The following is a 15,805-nucleotide window of genomic DNA, read 5'->3' on the forward strand; positions in this document are numbered from 1 at the left end:
CGGGTTGAACAATGTCTGTCAGTCAGTGCCACATGAGCCAAATTTATCTTTTGTTTCTGAGGTTTCATTTATTCTGCCACCTCATAAGAATGAACGACGATTTTAGCTCTACCCCTGTTACTAAGCTATGGTCAGCAATTTCTGGCAACTTAAAAAGAGGTTGGAACCCATGGTTTCGAATTCAGATAAATATATGGTTATTTAAGCCACAAAGGAAATAACGGCATCGAACCGGGATATTCTTGAAGTCAGCAGAGCGCCTGCTTCCAATCAGTAAACCTATGTGCCAAAACATTTTCGGGGAAGCGCATTTACAGATGTATTGTTGAACTTCCTGTGTGTCTGCTGTGAGAAGAAACACATCCCTAAGAGTACAATCCTGCAGAACAGAAAAGGGTGAGAGAGCTGTGCAGCTGACACATGCTGTTCACGACCCTCTGAGATTTCCTTTTAGGTGGTAGTTAGCAGTATGGTGTCACATATGATCTGGCAAAACAGGGAGTCACAAAATCTAATGTGTCAGCAAAGATATCTGACAAGAAAGCAAAAAAGATGTGTGTGTGTGTGTGTGTGTGTGTGTGTGTGTGTGTGAACATTAAAAAATATATAGTCTATTGGCAAAATTTTACACTAGGGCATTCTACAATCAATAGTTACCGACTAATTGCGATCGATATTTTTGAGCATCTACTTTATGTGAAAAATTGATCTCGACACCATAAGGCATACAAGAGAAGGAACTTATTAGAGACCCACCTTTAAGGAGCTAACTTATCTCTTAATTGGGCCAAAAACGCTAACACGTAGAAAGATGACAGCTCTCAGAGGCGGAGTATACATGACCAGGAGGTGGCACAGACAGTAAACGCTGTGCCTCAGAAGATTACCTGGAGCCAGGGAGGTCGCTGACTATTCCCAGGCAGAGGGAGATAAGTGACCCTGAGCCTTGTTGTCCGAAGCAAGTCCTTTACATTCTAGTATTTGCCCTGGGCAAGTTCCTGGATCATATGATTCTTTAAAAATCCATTAATAAGCTACTCTATTCACTGGACTTCAGTGTCTCCTTCCTAATTTGCAAGGACCAAGCGAAAACCTCCCTCAAGAACACACAGAGTGTGGGAGGTGTATTCATACCTCTGAACAGATGTTGAATGAATAATCATAGTGCTTATTCTGAGCTAAATCCAACAACAAATATATTAAAAGCAACAAACTCTGAATGTTTAAAAAACCATGGCTATTTAAAAAAAAAACACAACTAACCAAAATTACATTAAAATGTTTGCCTCCCTGAGGTTAAAAGATCAAAAAGAGCACAAGATTAGGAAGTGTAAATGCTCTCCATAGTAGTGGAATAGTGTTTAAGGTATACTAGCGCAATAAAGTCACTTCCAGCAGATGATGATAATGTGTGTGTGTGTGTGTGTGTGTGTGTGTGTGTGCATGAGAGAGAGAGAGAGAGAGAGAGAGAGAGAGAGAGAGAGAGAGAGAGACGGGGCAATCCAACCACCAAATAATAGAGATTATAGAGGAAATAGAGCCCAGCAATACTAAATACCCAAGGAAATAAAGTTCAGCAGGATGCAAAGGGAATCCCAGTGTAGACATTGTAGAAGAAGCACCAATTTCTATGAGAATAGTGCAGGTCTTGAGAGAACAGATGACATGAACATAATTCTAAAAACTAACAAATAGTGCAAGGCCAATGAGGGGGAAAATTACTGGCAAAGGAACATCTAGAATATTGGATATTGGTAAGAAGAAGAAATAAATTAGATCCAAATGTCACATCATACACCATAATAAATTAAAGTGTAAAACACATACTAAAAACTATATGTGTCAGAAAAAAATAGAAAACACATTTGTAAAATGACATGGATAAATGTTTTAAAAAGAAAGTGATGAAATTCCAAACTGACAACATAACTAATGAAAGTCTCAAATTCCGAACATATAAAGAACAGATACAAATAATGTCAATGCTCACATTTCACTGGAATTAGAAAAGAAATGTAAATCAAAATTCACTTACCACTACACAGCTGTGAAACCAACCATAATAAATACTACTAATAAGAGTCAAATGTTAAAGACAAAAATTCTGCAGGGAAGGGAAGACATTCACAGTAAACCACTTGACTGAATGTGAAACAGTATTTACAAAGCCATAATAACATAGAGTGTCCATGGACATAACATGCAGAGTGGGGGAGGCAGGCGTGAGAGTTTCAAAAGCTAAGTGGTTGCAGTAGTTAATTTCTAACATGGTAACTAATGAAATAGCAATTGAAGCATTTTTAAAAAAATAAATATGGACCTAATTACGTGAAGAAACAGACAAAAGGAATTGAAAGTCGTGACTGGAGGCTGGGCTTGTGAAGGAGAAATGTGGAGTAGAAGACTGCTGGTTTTTAGAAATGTTTTCGTTCTAGTCAGCTTTGTGATAATGCTTCCTTTGAAAATCAATTTCTTTCTAGTGCAATTAATTGATTTGAGAACAACTTGAGCTTACCGTAAATTTTGCATTTCCTTATGCGCAATTTCGTCTGTAACAAATACTAGGAGGTAGTTAGCAGTAGTTAGCACCAGCTGAGATTGGAATACACAAAACACACACAGACACCCTCAAATATCTACCAGCTCCCTCCATGTACCATGTGTATGAGCCACATGCATCCACAGCCCTTATTATGTAGGCATCTTACTCCTAAAGATGACCAGCAATAAATAAGTACAACGGTTCTTCTTTGTTACACCAACACTGACAATTTTAGTTTTTATAAGTTTTGCTCTTAACTAAAGTATTTCTAAAATAGGATTTTCTTCCTAATCATTGTGTGTCAAATCATTGCATGTCATTGATGAAGTATTTGAGCATTATGTCCCTAACCCCTGTGGCATTTGTTGGTTTGTTTTTTCATTAAGACTTTTTTAGAGCAGTTTTAGTTCTACAGAAAAATTTAGCAGGAACCACAGAGCGTTCCCAACACACAGTTTCCACTATTATTAATATCTTGCAAACGTGTGGTACATTTAATGAGCCAATATTGACACATTATTATTAACTAAAGTCCATAGTTCATTATTTGTGTTGTGCACTCTCTGGGTTCTGACCAATGTATGACCATGTGTGCACCATTACAGTATCATTCAGAATAGTTTCTCAGCTCTAATAATCCTCTGTGATCCGCCTGTTCAGCCCTCCCCCCAACACCTGGAAATCACTCATCTCTTTACTGTCTCCATAGTTTTGCCTTTTAGAGAATATCACATAGTTGGAATCATAGAGTATATAGCTTTTTCAAATTAACTTATTTCACTTAGTCATATGCACTTAATATTCTACAATGTGTTTTTATGAGTTGATAATTCGTTTTATTTTATTACTAAGTAATTTTCCATTGTATGGATGCACTCGTTTGTCTATCCATCACCTCCTGCAGGACATCCGGGTGACTTCCAAGTCTTTGCAATTATGGATAAAGCTGCTATAAACAAGTGTGTGTAGATTTTTGTGTGAACATAAGTTTTCAGTTTATTTTGAGTGCAGTTTTCAATTTAAGGAACATGATTGCTGGATCAGATGGTAAGAATATCTTTAGTTTTATAAGGAACCACAAAGTATCTTCCAAAGGACTGTACCGTTTTTCATGCCCAAGAGCAACGAGTGAGAGTTCCTGATGCTCCACCTCCTTGGCAGCCCTGGGTGCTGTCAGTGTTTTGGATGTTGGGTATTCTAATAATTATGTAGTATTGTAATTGTTTATTGTTTTCATTGCAATTTCCTAGTGACACTTTTTTTAAAAAATATATTTTATTGAGAGGAAAGGAGAGGGATAGAGAGCCAGAAACATCGATGAGAGAGAAACATTGATGAGCTGCCTCCTGCACACCCCACACTGGGGATGTGCCTGCAACCAAGGTACATGCCCTTGACTAGAATCGAACCTGGGACCTTTCAGTCCGCAGGCCGACGCTCTATCCACTGAGCCAAACCGGTTACGGCCTAGTGACACTTTTTAATTGGGTTGTTTCTTTTCTAATTGTTGCATTTTAAGAAGTCTTTGTATATTTGATACAGTCCTGTATCAAATATGTAAAGATTTTCTCAAAATCTGGCTTTCATTCTCTAAATAGTGTCATTCACAGAGCAGAAGTTTTTAGTTTCCAGTAAGTGTAACTTCCCTTTCTCTTTTCTGTGGTTATGCACAATTTTGCACAAGTCGGTGATTTTTAGGAATTCATAGACTGTGTGTTAGCCACTGGTCACATTTATCCTTTTCAACCATTCATTCCTTTGATCAGATAATTCCATTTTGAATAAAGTCCCCAAAATAATAAGTCGAGATACTCAGTAGCATAACTTATGGTGAAAAGTGAAGCATGGTAGCAACCATGCTTGGGTAAAAATTGCTGTTTAATATTTTAACCCTGCTGACTTGGCTTCTGTAATTATTTGCTTGCTAAAATAATAGGAAAGTTATTTTGATTTTCTGAACGTATATAAGTTATCCCATTCTATTGAATACTCCATTGGTTGTGGTTTGAATACCCCCATGGATAGTGATCTTACTGGTCTTTCAAAACACATTCCTCTGCACCTGGAGACGATGACAGAACAATTATTCTAAATTGCCTCAATGGCTCCAGATAATGTGTTTCCGTTGACTCAGTGGTCCCAAGACACAAAACTATAATTAATCTTTGTAACTAACTTGCTCAATCTAAGCTTCTGTAACAAACTGCTTTTTGCAAACCAGGTTCCTCATTCCAAACCTCGAGATGTAATCAATACCTTTGTGATATCAGGTTCCTCATTCCAAACCTCGAGATGTAATCAATACCTTTGTGATATTTGCCTACATAAGTCTGATGTTTCGGCCAAGAGGGCACTATGAGATTTGGAGAGCAAATTGCTCCCTTGTAGTCCTGGCTTTGAAATAAATGTGGCTCCTTAATTCGACTTTTTGAGGCGTCCTTGTGTGATTCGCGGGGTGCAATACAACAAAAGCTAGAAACCTAATGCCAAACATTTTAAATTGGATAAGAAATACAAGAGAATACTAACAATATGAAATACAAATGGATATTGTGTTAAAAATTGCTACCATGTCAACATTCTTTACATACAAAAATCAGTTCATGGAAATATTAACAAAGAAAGTCACAGATAAAATATCATGTATACATTAATTTCAACTAACTAAATATGTAATTTGACAATTAAAAATTCAGTAACAGGTACTAGTTAGAATAAGTAGCACTAAGCTGCTGTAAAAACAAGTCCCACTATTTCATAGTGAAAGTTTACTTTTCATTCATGCAAAGTTGAATACAAATGTTTCAGGTAAACATCAGCTAAGGGACAAGTTCCTCCCATCTTTGACTCTACCATCCCCTGGGCCAAGCAGTGAGTGCTTGGCCAATTTTTTCCTCTGCATTTGCTGGGAGATGAGCAAGAGTGTGAGGAGGAAGCACACAGGAAGTTTTTATGGGCTGGGTTTGGAAGGTTGAACTCACTTGCACCTAAGTGGCACGCCTCCCTTCAAGGCAGGCTGAGATCAATGGTCCCCTGTGTGCCAAGGAGACAGAAGGATGCCCTGCACTTGACAAAATGAGATTCTGGTTTTCTCAGGCTCCTTTCTCCTTTCAGTTTTGCTTCATCTGTAATAACACGTAAGTATCCCATATTATCTTACTCACTTTTGTTCCTGAGTCCAGATGATGAGAATGCAGCTAGCACTTATCCTAGTCTATTAGGTTCCTGTGTTCAGATAGGAAGAGATTTGATAGTTAGGATAATGTATCACTTCTTTCTTTAAAGAAAGGAAATTGAAATTGGCAGTGTCTCTGAGATTATCCCTTATTCTTCATTTCAGACACCTCCTAAATCAGCTCAGATTGTTGCCTGTCCAATTTAAAAATTCTACAGCAAGATTGCATGTCTTGCCAAGGAAACAACATGTAACAATCCTCTCTGTAAGTGATGCCTAATTCCTAATCTACATATTTCTGTGGGGTTTTTTTTTTAAGAATAAGCAAAATGTCAAAGAAATTTTCTAAATAGCACAAAATACCCTACTTAAATCTTCTAACCTGCATATTAATAACTACTATTTGGTTATGCATTGGTAGCATTCATCAGTGTTGATTCTTTTATATTAACATACATATTTTATATAAGGATCTGTAAACATTATATTTTGGCAGTGAAAAATCTTTATCATAATAATCTATTCTAAAACGTTTTTTTTCTATTTTAATGATCACTTTTCCATTGTTCTCCAGTTACCATTTAATTTTAACAAAAGTTTTGTAAAATATTTGGAAATTTTATAGAGTAAGTCAATCATTATTATTATCTTTTAAAAAATTATCTTATGTACTTGCTTCCTGATTTTTCCTATTGGGAAAATAGGTTTTTACTATTGTCAATTTCTATTAAAATGTTGCATATGGACTCTTAATGTATATTTGCATTTCATCTATTTACAGCATAAATAGTATTTTTATATGTACTATATTTGATCTCTGTAATTATGAATATCTTAATTTATTTCCCTACTAAGGTTTTATTATATTCTGTTAATATATATGTTATGTTTCAAGATAAATCACTATTTATTGCTTTTGTTGTTATCACATTTATTTCTTCATTATCTAACTACATGTCATTAATCTAAGTGTGCAATTGATCTTTTTAAATATATTTTTATTGATTTCAGAGAGGAAGGGAGAGGGAGAGAGAGATAGAAACATCAATGATGAGAGAGAATCATTGATTGGCTGCTTCCTGCATGCCCCCTACTAGGGATCGAGCCCACAACCTGAGCATATGCCCTTGACCAGAATCGAACCTGGGACCTTTCAGTCTACAGGCTGACGCTCTATCCACTGAGCCAAACCGGCTAGGGCTGCAATTGATTTTTTTAAATATTACATTTAAAATCTTGCAACTTTTTAAACTTCCAATGTTTTGGTTGATGTCTTTGATTTTCTATATAATTAAATTATATAAATGTACTCCTTTTATCACATTAAAATCTCTCTCTATATAAAAGCCTAAGAGACCAAACAACCAGTTGACTGGTCTCTATGATGCACACTGACCACCAGGGGGCAGACGCTCAATGCAGGAGCTGCACCCTGGTGGTCAGTGCGCTCCCACAGCCAACCTCCCACAGTCCCTCCCCCCAGACTGGGCGAGACAGGCTGATCGGCCCCAATCACCAGGCCAAGGGACCCCACCCATGCACGAATTCATGCACTAGGCCTCTAGTTTTACTATAATGACAAAGAGTATTTCTAGAATGAATCCTAAGAGAAGAGTTGCTGTCAGTTACGAAATCAGCAATTATTTTGGGTGTTTTAATATCACCACCTACTGGAGAATTAAAATCAGAAGGTTTTACTTTGGAAATCCTCATCAACAGCAGTATTGATTGAATTTAAACATTCCTAGATTCATAACATTTTTTAAAGTGTTAAGGTCCTAAACCCTATATTTATAAATATGGGAAATAGACACAAAATGGCTAAACAGTTCAATGATTTTCCCCAAATCACACCACTAATCTAGACTAATAAAAGAGAAACATGCAAATTGGTGTCACTCTGCTACACTCACCAGCCAATCGGATGAGTATGCTAATTAACCCAACAAAGATGGTGGTTAATTTGCATACATAGGCGCCCAGCGGCCTGGGTCCCGGGAACATCATCGGAACCCAGGTCACTCTGAGGTAGGCCCTGCGTGGGCCCTGAGCAGTGTACGAAGGGCCTGAGCCAGGGGGCTCCTGGGCAGGGGCAGTGCCAGCCATCGGAGCTGCTGGGGGGGGGGCGGGGCGGGGTCCCTGCCCAAGCCTAAAGCCTCGGCCAAAGGCATTAGGCCTGGGCAGGGGGCGGAGCCGGCAATTGGAGGGGTCTGGGTGTCCCCTGCCCAGGCCTGATGCCTGGGCCAGAGGCGTTAGGTCTGGGCGGGGGGCAGAGCCGGCAGTCAGAGGGTAATGGGGGTCGACGCCTCTGGCTGAGGCGTCAGGCCTGGGTGGGGGGCCTAGCCTGAGATCAGTGTGAACTACAGAGGCAACACCTTTTCTGACCGCTCAGTGGCTAAGCTCCTTGTATGCCACAGGTAATATTCTTAGTAACTTGGGTAATAAGAATCCAAAAAAGTGACCTAGGGTTTTTCACCACACTCCTAGGAAAAAAAACGAAGGTCTGCTGCTGGAGGGCTAAGAAATGTCATATCCTGCCCTAGCCGGTTTGGCTCAGTGGATAATGCCCCGGCCTGCCCACTGCTGGGTCTGGGTTCAATTCTGACCAAGGGCATGGACCTAGGTTGCAGGCTTCTCCCTGGCCGGGCCCAGGTCAGGGCTCATGCAGGAGGCAACCAATCAAAGTGTTCCTCTCACTTTGATGTTTCTCTCTGTCTTTCCCTTTCTCTTTCACATTCTGTAAAAATCAATGGAAACATATTCTCAGGTGAGGATAAAAATAATAATAAAGAAATATCATATCCTTTGAAAGACACATCTTGAAAATGCCTAAAGAAAGTTGTCATTTTTTCATGGTGAAGGGACTGGAGTCCGTGTTGATGAAAACACCTTGGTGGCTGCGGTGACTGGCAGTGGCTGCAGCAGCGGGGTGATGGGGCTGGTGCCTTCCCCTGATCAGCCCGGTCGCCTCCCACAAAGGGAGGCCAGACTGCAGCTTAGGCCCACTCCCCAAGGGGAGCAGGGAGTGGGCCTAAGCTGTCAGTAGGACATCCCCTGAGGGCTCCCAGTATGTGAGAGGGGGCAGGCTAGGCTGAGGGACCTCCCCACCAAGTGCACGAATTTCGTGAACCGGCCCCTAGTTATATATAAAATGTTTATATAAGACCAATGATATATAAGCCTATACTGCACATCTACTAGTTCTCACTCCCATGATCTGTGAAAAAAAATCTATAATTTGCCTTTCCAGGGTAACAGACGGTGTTCATTATAATACTGGCTAAAACACTCTTGAAGTGAAGGCAAAGTTGGTTTTCCTATCAAAATTACTTACCAAAATTTCCCATATTAAGAGCTAAATTTCTATTAAGTTCTTATGTTGTATCCTGCAGATAAGCATTGATCAAATTACATAATATGAGCAATCTAGTTTCTCCTATCTCTCTTTTATTTTCTCACCCACAATTGAAGAAAGAAGATAGTACTTTCCAACCTCTGATTGACAATTTAAAAGACCACTGGAAATTGTGTGGGAAAGCAGGCCATCTCTGAAACTGAATGTTAGAGAATAAAATGGTGCCAAAGGATGCTAGTAATTTCACAGTGTCTATCAAGAATTTAGATCACATAACCTTTGATGCCACAATTTCACTTCTAGGAATTTATTCTACAAATATCAATTGTAACATTACTGGTGATATCAAAAGTAAAAATATCTGGAGACAACCTGTTATTAACAGGAAACTGATAAGATAAATTACAGGTCATTGATACAGCCATACTATATGAAATGCCTACAGCTATTTTTTAACATGACATAATTCTATGGGTACTTATAAGAAGGGTAAACTTTATGTTTAAAGAAAAGAAAGCCAGTTATATGTGTACTATCATTCCACTGGTGTAAAACTATATAATTTTATATTTACAATAAATACATATTAAAATATGGTTTTACATAAATATAATTTTATAAATATATGATAATGTATATACACATAAACAAAAATGCATTTGTTTATGCCTAGAAAGGTCTCTAAGGCATGTTCCATCTTTTCAAGTTATGATTCATAACAAAAAATTATCCTACACTCTGGGGTAAACTGGAGGGGATTCAGGAACATCTATGTGGAGCTTGGTACAAAAAAAAACCCAAAACACATGAATTTTTTTATGTTTCAAAATTAATATAAAATCCATACAGTATTTGGAAAGACATTAAATACTAAATTTAAGCTTCAAAAGTTGTCAAATATTAAAGTACTTGTAAGTTTGCTATAATTAATATAATTTTAATACGTATATGATTTTATTCTTGAAATGGCTACATGTAATTCCTAATCAAGACTTTTAGAAATGATTTAGTCTAACTTTTGATACCTATGTTGATTTAAAAAACTTTATTGCACTACTATACAATAAAAAATTTTTTACAACCATGCAAAAAGTGTCACACAGCTGAGAGCCTGTCTTTAATTGAATAGGTTTTCCTTTTCTATCATTGATAACTGTAATGTTAAAATTTCTTTGATGATGCAAATGGATTCTCAACTTAATTAAATATTTCCATACCATTTATTGCACAATCTAAATACCCTCTAATTTGCAAAAAGGCATGTGCCTTGTTATAGCAATCACCCTCAAAGTCATCTGGATGCCCCCAAAAAAAGGATTCATGCTCCCTAAGCAGACAGAATTATATAATACATGTGGTGTACTAAGTTGAATAGTGTCCCCCTCGAAATTCGTGTACACCCAGAACCTGAGAATGTGCCTTTGCTTGGCACAAGGTTCTATGAAGATGTAATTAGGTACGGTTCAAAATAAAATCACCCTGGATTAGGGTGGGACCGAAACCCAAGGACTTTCCCTAAAAGAGCCAGAAAAGGAGAAGACTTGGTGACAGAGAGTGGAAGGTGATGTGACTATAGAGGCCGTGGTTGAAGTGATGCGTCTGCAAATCAAGAGAAGCCCAGGATTGAGGGCCATCGCCAGAAGCTGGGACAAAGACAGGAATGGACTCTCCCTCAGGCCACCAGAAAGAACCAACCCTGGGGACAGACTGACTTCAGACTTCTGGCCTGCAGAAATGTGACAGCCTAAGTTTCTGTTTTAAGCCACCCTGTTTGCAATAATCTGTCATGGCAGCCCTGGGGCACGAAGGTATTATGGATGCCACCTGCACGCCCCCCCTTCCCCCCATGAGACTTCTCAGGGCTCGGCTGCTGCCACACTTTCTGCAGAAGGAATCACATGTAGCCATCCCCAGGGTCAGCTGTGGCTGAGGAGTGCAGCGCTCCCTTTTCTGGAGGTAAACCAAAATTTCACTTTCAAGATTTCACTTTCAGCCTCAGCCTTACCCAGCACCCCACAGGCCTGTACCAGTCCATCATCTCCCCAAAGGAATAGTTCATGAAAACAACCTATGAGGGAGACACCTAGAGGACAACCAAGGAAAACCAGATCGTCCTTCAACCAGTGGGACAAAACGTCTTAGAATGGAAGAAGGAAGAAAGCCATCAGAATCTTTCCGAGAAACCAGCTTTTTCCACAGAAGGAAACTGGAATTGCACAAAACGTTTAGACACACAGACAGTGAACATCTTAGAATGGAGAAGGAGGAAAACCATCAGAATCTTTCCGAGAAACCAGTTTTTTCCACAGAAGGAAACTGGAATTGCACAAAACGTTTAGACACACAGACAGTGAACAGGACGAAAGGACATATTTGAAAAATACCTTCAAGAATATCAGTGCACGTGGATCTCAATCACTTGATCCTGGGTCCTGCAAGTGATCTCCAACATGATATTGTGAAGGGGAATCTTCCCACACCAGGATTAAATGAAGAAAAAGTAAATGGGGAAGCAGGTACAGGAGAAAAATGACCTTCTTCAGAGGCTAAAACCAGTCAAAACGTAGAACTCAAAGAATGGCCTGTTTCCGTTACAGCTGTTAAAGATGCGAAGAAGCTTAGCCGGCTGGCACTCTGAGAGTTGCAGTCAGGCATGTCTGAGAACAAGAAGCTCTTTACTCAGTTGACAAACCACCTTGGTTCCATGATGAATTGCTACATGATAACAGAAATGAAGAAGATTTTATAAGTGTTTCATTCAGATTTTTTTTTTCTCCAGAATATCTTTGAGAATGACAAGTAAGTTTAAGGGAAGATATAAGCCATTAGGGCTTAGAGAAAGCTAACCTTGTGAACATCAATTTAGAGCATTCTGTTATATAAATATAAAGTAAGCTCTAAAATAAACATTTGCTCTTTTAGGTAAATTTGTCCAAGAAAATTTGATAGTTAAAAATGTGGAAAAAAAATAACTTGTATTAAAAAATAATTTGGATAATTCTGGAAGTGAATTTTAATGTGTCGTTTTGTTCATTGTGGTAAAGAGGCTTTCATGAAGATTTTTAAAAAAAAAAGTCCAGTCTGGTGAATGTCTAAACCTAAGCTGGTCTGAAAATGCCTGCCTCTTTCTTAAGTTTATGACCCTTGTTTTCATCCATTTATTGCATATTTCCATCTGGAAGGTCTAGCAGGTAATTAGATTCATGTGCATGTACAAATTTTTTAAATTATAATACACATGGAGATAAAAATTGGGGCCACTGCAAAAGTCACAAGCCTTGCTCACCTCCAACCCCTAAGCTGCTCCATGTGTCCTGCATCAGCCCCTTTGGGCATCTGGAATGGCAGTGCCACCCCAAGCCCCCACCCTGCCTGCGGAAGCAGGTGCCCAGACAGCCGAGCCCGCCACGCCCTCCCCTCCTGCTCCTTCCCCATCACATCCCTCTAGCCTGTGTCCAGTCCCTGAGCTGCGTCAGGCCCCACACCGGTCAGACATCCTGAAAAAAGTGACAATGTGGGAGCCCAGGGTAAAAACTTCAATTATACAATATGGTATTATCAACTATAGTCACCATTCATTAGATCCTCAGACCTTATTCATCTTACAACTGAAAGTTGGTATCTTTTTGCCAACTTCTCCCCATTTCCACCAGCTACTGTCAACTCTGTTTCTATAAGTTCAGCCTTTTTTTAAAAAAAAAAATTCTACATATAAGATACCAAACAGTATTTGTCTTTTAAATGTCTCTGGCTTATTTCACTTAGCATTATGACCTGAACTAATTATGGATCCCTCAGCTCCCTAGGTGATATCTCATTCTAGTCAGTGATGCTCTTTGAAAGTCTCTGACTTGTGCCTGGACAACAATGGAAATACCCATGACTGCTGCTTTGTGCAGCCCTAAATGCATCCACTTACCCTGGCCATGTTTACTTATTTAATAGACGTGTTCCTTTAATCCCTCTAAGGCTGTTCGTCCCAGGGCAGACACTGTTTACAGAGTTGTGCTTAGTCTGAGGGCACTCGCTGATGCTTTTGTTGATGGCGGAAGAATAATGGGAGCCTGAGGCCAAGTATTTTGATCAGATTAATTCACGCTATTTGGCAAGAAATAGAAGACAAGTAAAAAGTGAAGCCCAACTGGTGTTGCTCAGTGGTTGAGCATCGACCTATGAACCAGGAGGTCAAGGTTCCCTTCCCAGTTAGGGCACATGCCCGGATTTCAGCTAGATCCTCAGTAGGGGGCGTGCAGGAGGCAGCCAATCAATGACTCTCTCTCTCATCATTGATGTTTCTATCTCTCTCCCTCTCCCTTCCTCTCTGAAATCAATTAAAAAATTTAACTTTTTTAAAGTTAAAAGAGGGAACCAGCGAAAGCTTCCCCCATCTTCTCCACTGTAAAGAGCAAAGAAGCATAGACGGGAATAATACCAAGGCTGTTTAGCCTTGACCTCGCCTCTTCTTGGCTGCAGAGTCAAATAAAAACAGGCCCAAATGAGCCTCGCCCAATTTCAAAAGCTAGAGAGTTCTTTTTACTTAAGAACACGATTTTTGTTTTAGTCATATCTCACAGCTCTCTCAAAGATTTTCCCTTTCAGATCCATGCTGCACTATGACAATGAAGAATAACCTACTGGTTCTATAAAATGTGAACTCAACTGTCGGGCTCACTTCTCTGGGCATGGAGGATCTTGGTCTCATAGTCAATTTAGAGTGAAATTTTACATATTGCATTTTTGTTATTCATATTTACCGCCCTAATTCTTGTCCTTCACTCTGAGAGTGGGGACTGGGAGTATTTGTCTTGAGGCCAAGGGAGAGGAGTGAAGGGTGGGAGTTGGGAAGGGCCCAGGGCAGTGGAGAAGCATAACATTGGATGTTTGTTAAATCTCCGGGGAGTGTGCTTCCCACAAAAAAAGATGAAGGTTTTCAAGGGTGGGGGGAAAAAGGAGACATATGTAATACCTTTGTAATACTTTAAGCAATAAAAAAAAAAAGAAGGTTTAAGGAATAACTTGGCTAAAATTTGCAATCAAAGCAATTAATAAAATTGTTATACTAGATGCTTTAAATAATTTTTTAAAACTTTCTTTCTTGAGCTATTATGAAATGAATGGAAATAATCCCCGGGGAATTTCACATCAGTATCTCATTCTCTCGCTGTCACCAAATTCAACTTTACATTTATACATGATAACAATCACAGTGACATATTTAATCCTCTCTTGTGTATATTTTATATAACACTATATTCTCCTGTTCTATAAAGTTTGGGAAGACTGTGAAGCTGGAGCTGGATGCTCCAGTTACAGTGGAAGTCTGTGAGCTGGTGCTCCCTCTGGTGAACCATTTTTGAATTGCACATACTTTTTTTTTTTTTTTTTTTTTTTTTTTTTTTTTTTTTTTTTTTTTTTTTAGTGCAGGAACACTTCATTCATAGGCCAAGAAACATCTCATGAAGCCAAGACCAATCAGGAAGTAAACTCAAATATTGCTGTATGATCAAATATGCATGAATCTGATAAGATTGAACTGATTGTATTCACCAGAATTCTTCTAAAGGAACTTGTTAAAAGTAATGGCTTGATAATAGCTCGGAATGGCAGCTAAAACAGCAAGGGACTTCTCAGTAATAATTATTTTAAAACATTTGTTCTGATTGATAAAGCATGGGGAATCTGGGAGAAATTCCACCTTCACCCTGGGGACAGTGCTGCATAGTAGAGTAGGAGCCACAGAAAAAACATGCTAACTAGTGTCCGAGTGACCCGCTTTGGGTAACCAGACGCCAAACCCTTCCCTAAACCCTTCAAGCCTTCAGCAGAGAAGACAGAAAAAGAGTGACCTCTGCAATAAACCTAAGAAAATATAACAGACATAAACCTCGAGCTTGGCTATGAACCTCTCTGACATTTTTAAGGAGTAAGGAGGGTAAGGTGTGAGTCAAAGAGGATGGCATCTGCTTTGGCACAGTCAGTCAATTATCTGTGGAGCTTAGAGAACATCTTTCCATGTTTCTACAGAGTTGGGGCTTTCTGAGTACATTTTGCTAAAAAAAATAATAAGGGTCGGATTCTGAGCTAAGAGCAAGTCTTGGGAAGTTAATTTACAACTTTATAGATAGTGAGAGATCCAGAGAGAGAACTGCAGGGGGTCTCATGGTATGTGTTTGCATGGCAAGGGAAAATGAGGCCCAGGACTGTGGAGACATCTCCAGGTTATGAAAGAGACACCAGGGCTCCTGGGGCCCTCGGAGGGATATATTTACATTCCACACAATCCAAGTGGGAGCCCAGCACCCTCTCCATCCCACCTCCAGGAAGCAAAAGTAGTCTCCCTCCTTTCGGGCAGTTGCCTCTTTCTCCTGGATACAAGCAGAAGAAACCCGTTTTTCTCTGTCTCTCACCTTTGGAGCATCTGGCCACTTGTCATTCCAGGGGAAGACACTGGAGAAAAAAAAGGAGTTTGGGTTTGAGACACCCAAATGAAAATAACAGTTGAAAAGACGATTGGAAATGGATGTCAAGAAGTAGGTATTGGAAAATAGATTTGTAAATCCTAAAAGCAGTCAGTTGTCTATTTGCAGATTCCGTATCTGCAAATTCACCTACTCAATAAAATTCATTTGTAACCCCAAGTCAATACTCTTAGGGCTTTAGTGGTCATTCACAGACATGCACACGGAAGCAAAGAAGATGAACTGCCCAACGAGCATATTCCCAGCTGAGGGCA

The 15,805-nt window shown here is 39.3% G+C and overlaps 1 pseudogene; it reads left to right on the forward strand.

The window, feature by feature from the left end:
• LOC102443268 overlaps positions 1-11,862 on the forward strand; it is a 54,961-nt pseudogene extending 43,099 nt beyond the window's left edge.
• Positions 11,863-15,805: the final 3,943 nt, after the last annotated feature.

This window comes from Myotis lucifugus, unplaced genomic scaffold, assembly GCF_000147115.1.
Source record: "Myotis lucifugus unplaced genomic scaffold, Myoluc2.0 scaffold_17, whole genome shotgun sequence".
In the NCBI taxonomy this organism is placed as follows: domain Eukaryota; kingdom Metazoa; phylum Chordata; class Mammalia; order Chiroptera; family Vespertilionidae; genus Myotis; species Myotis lucifugus.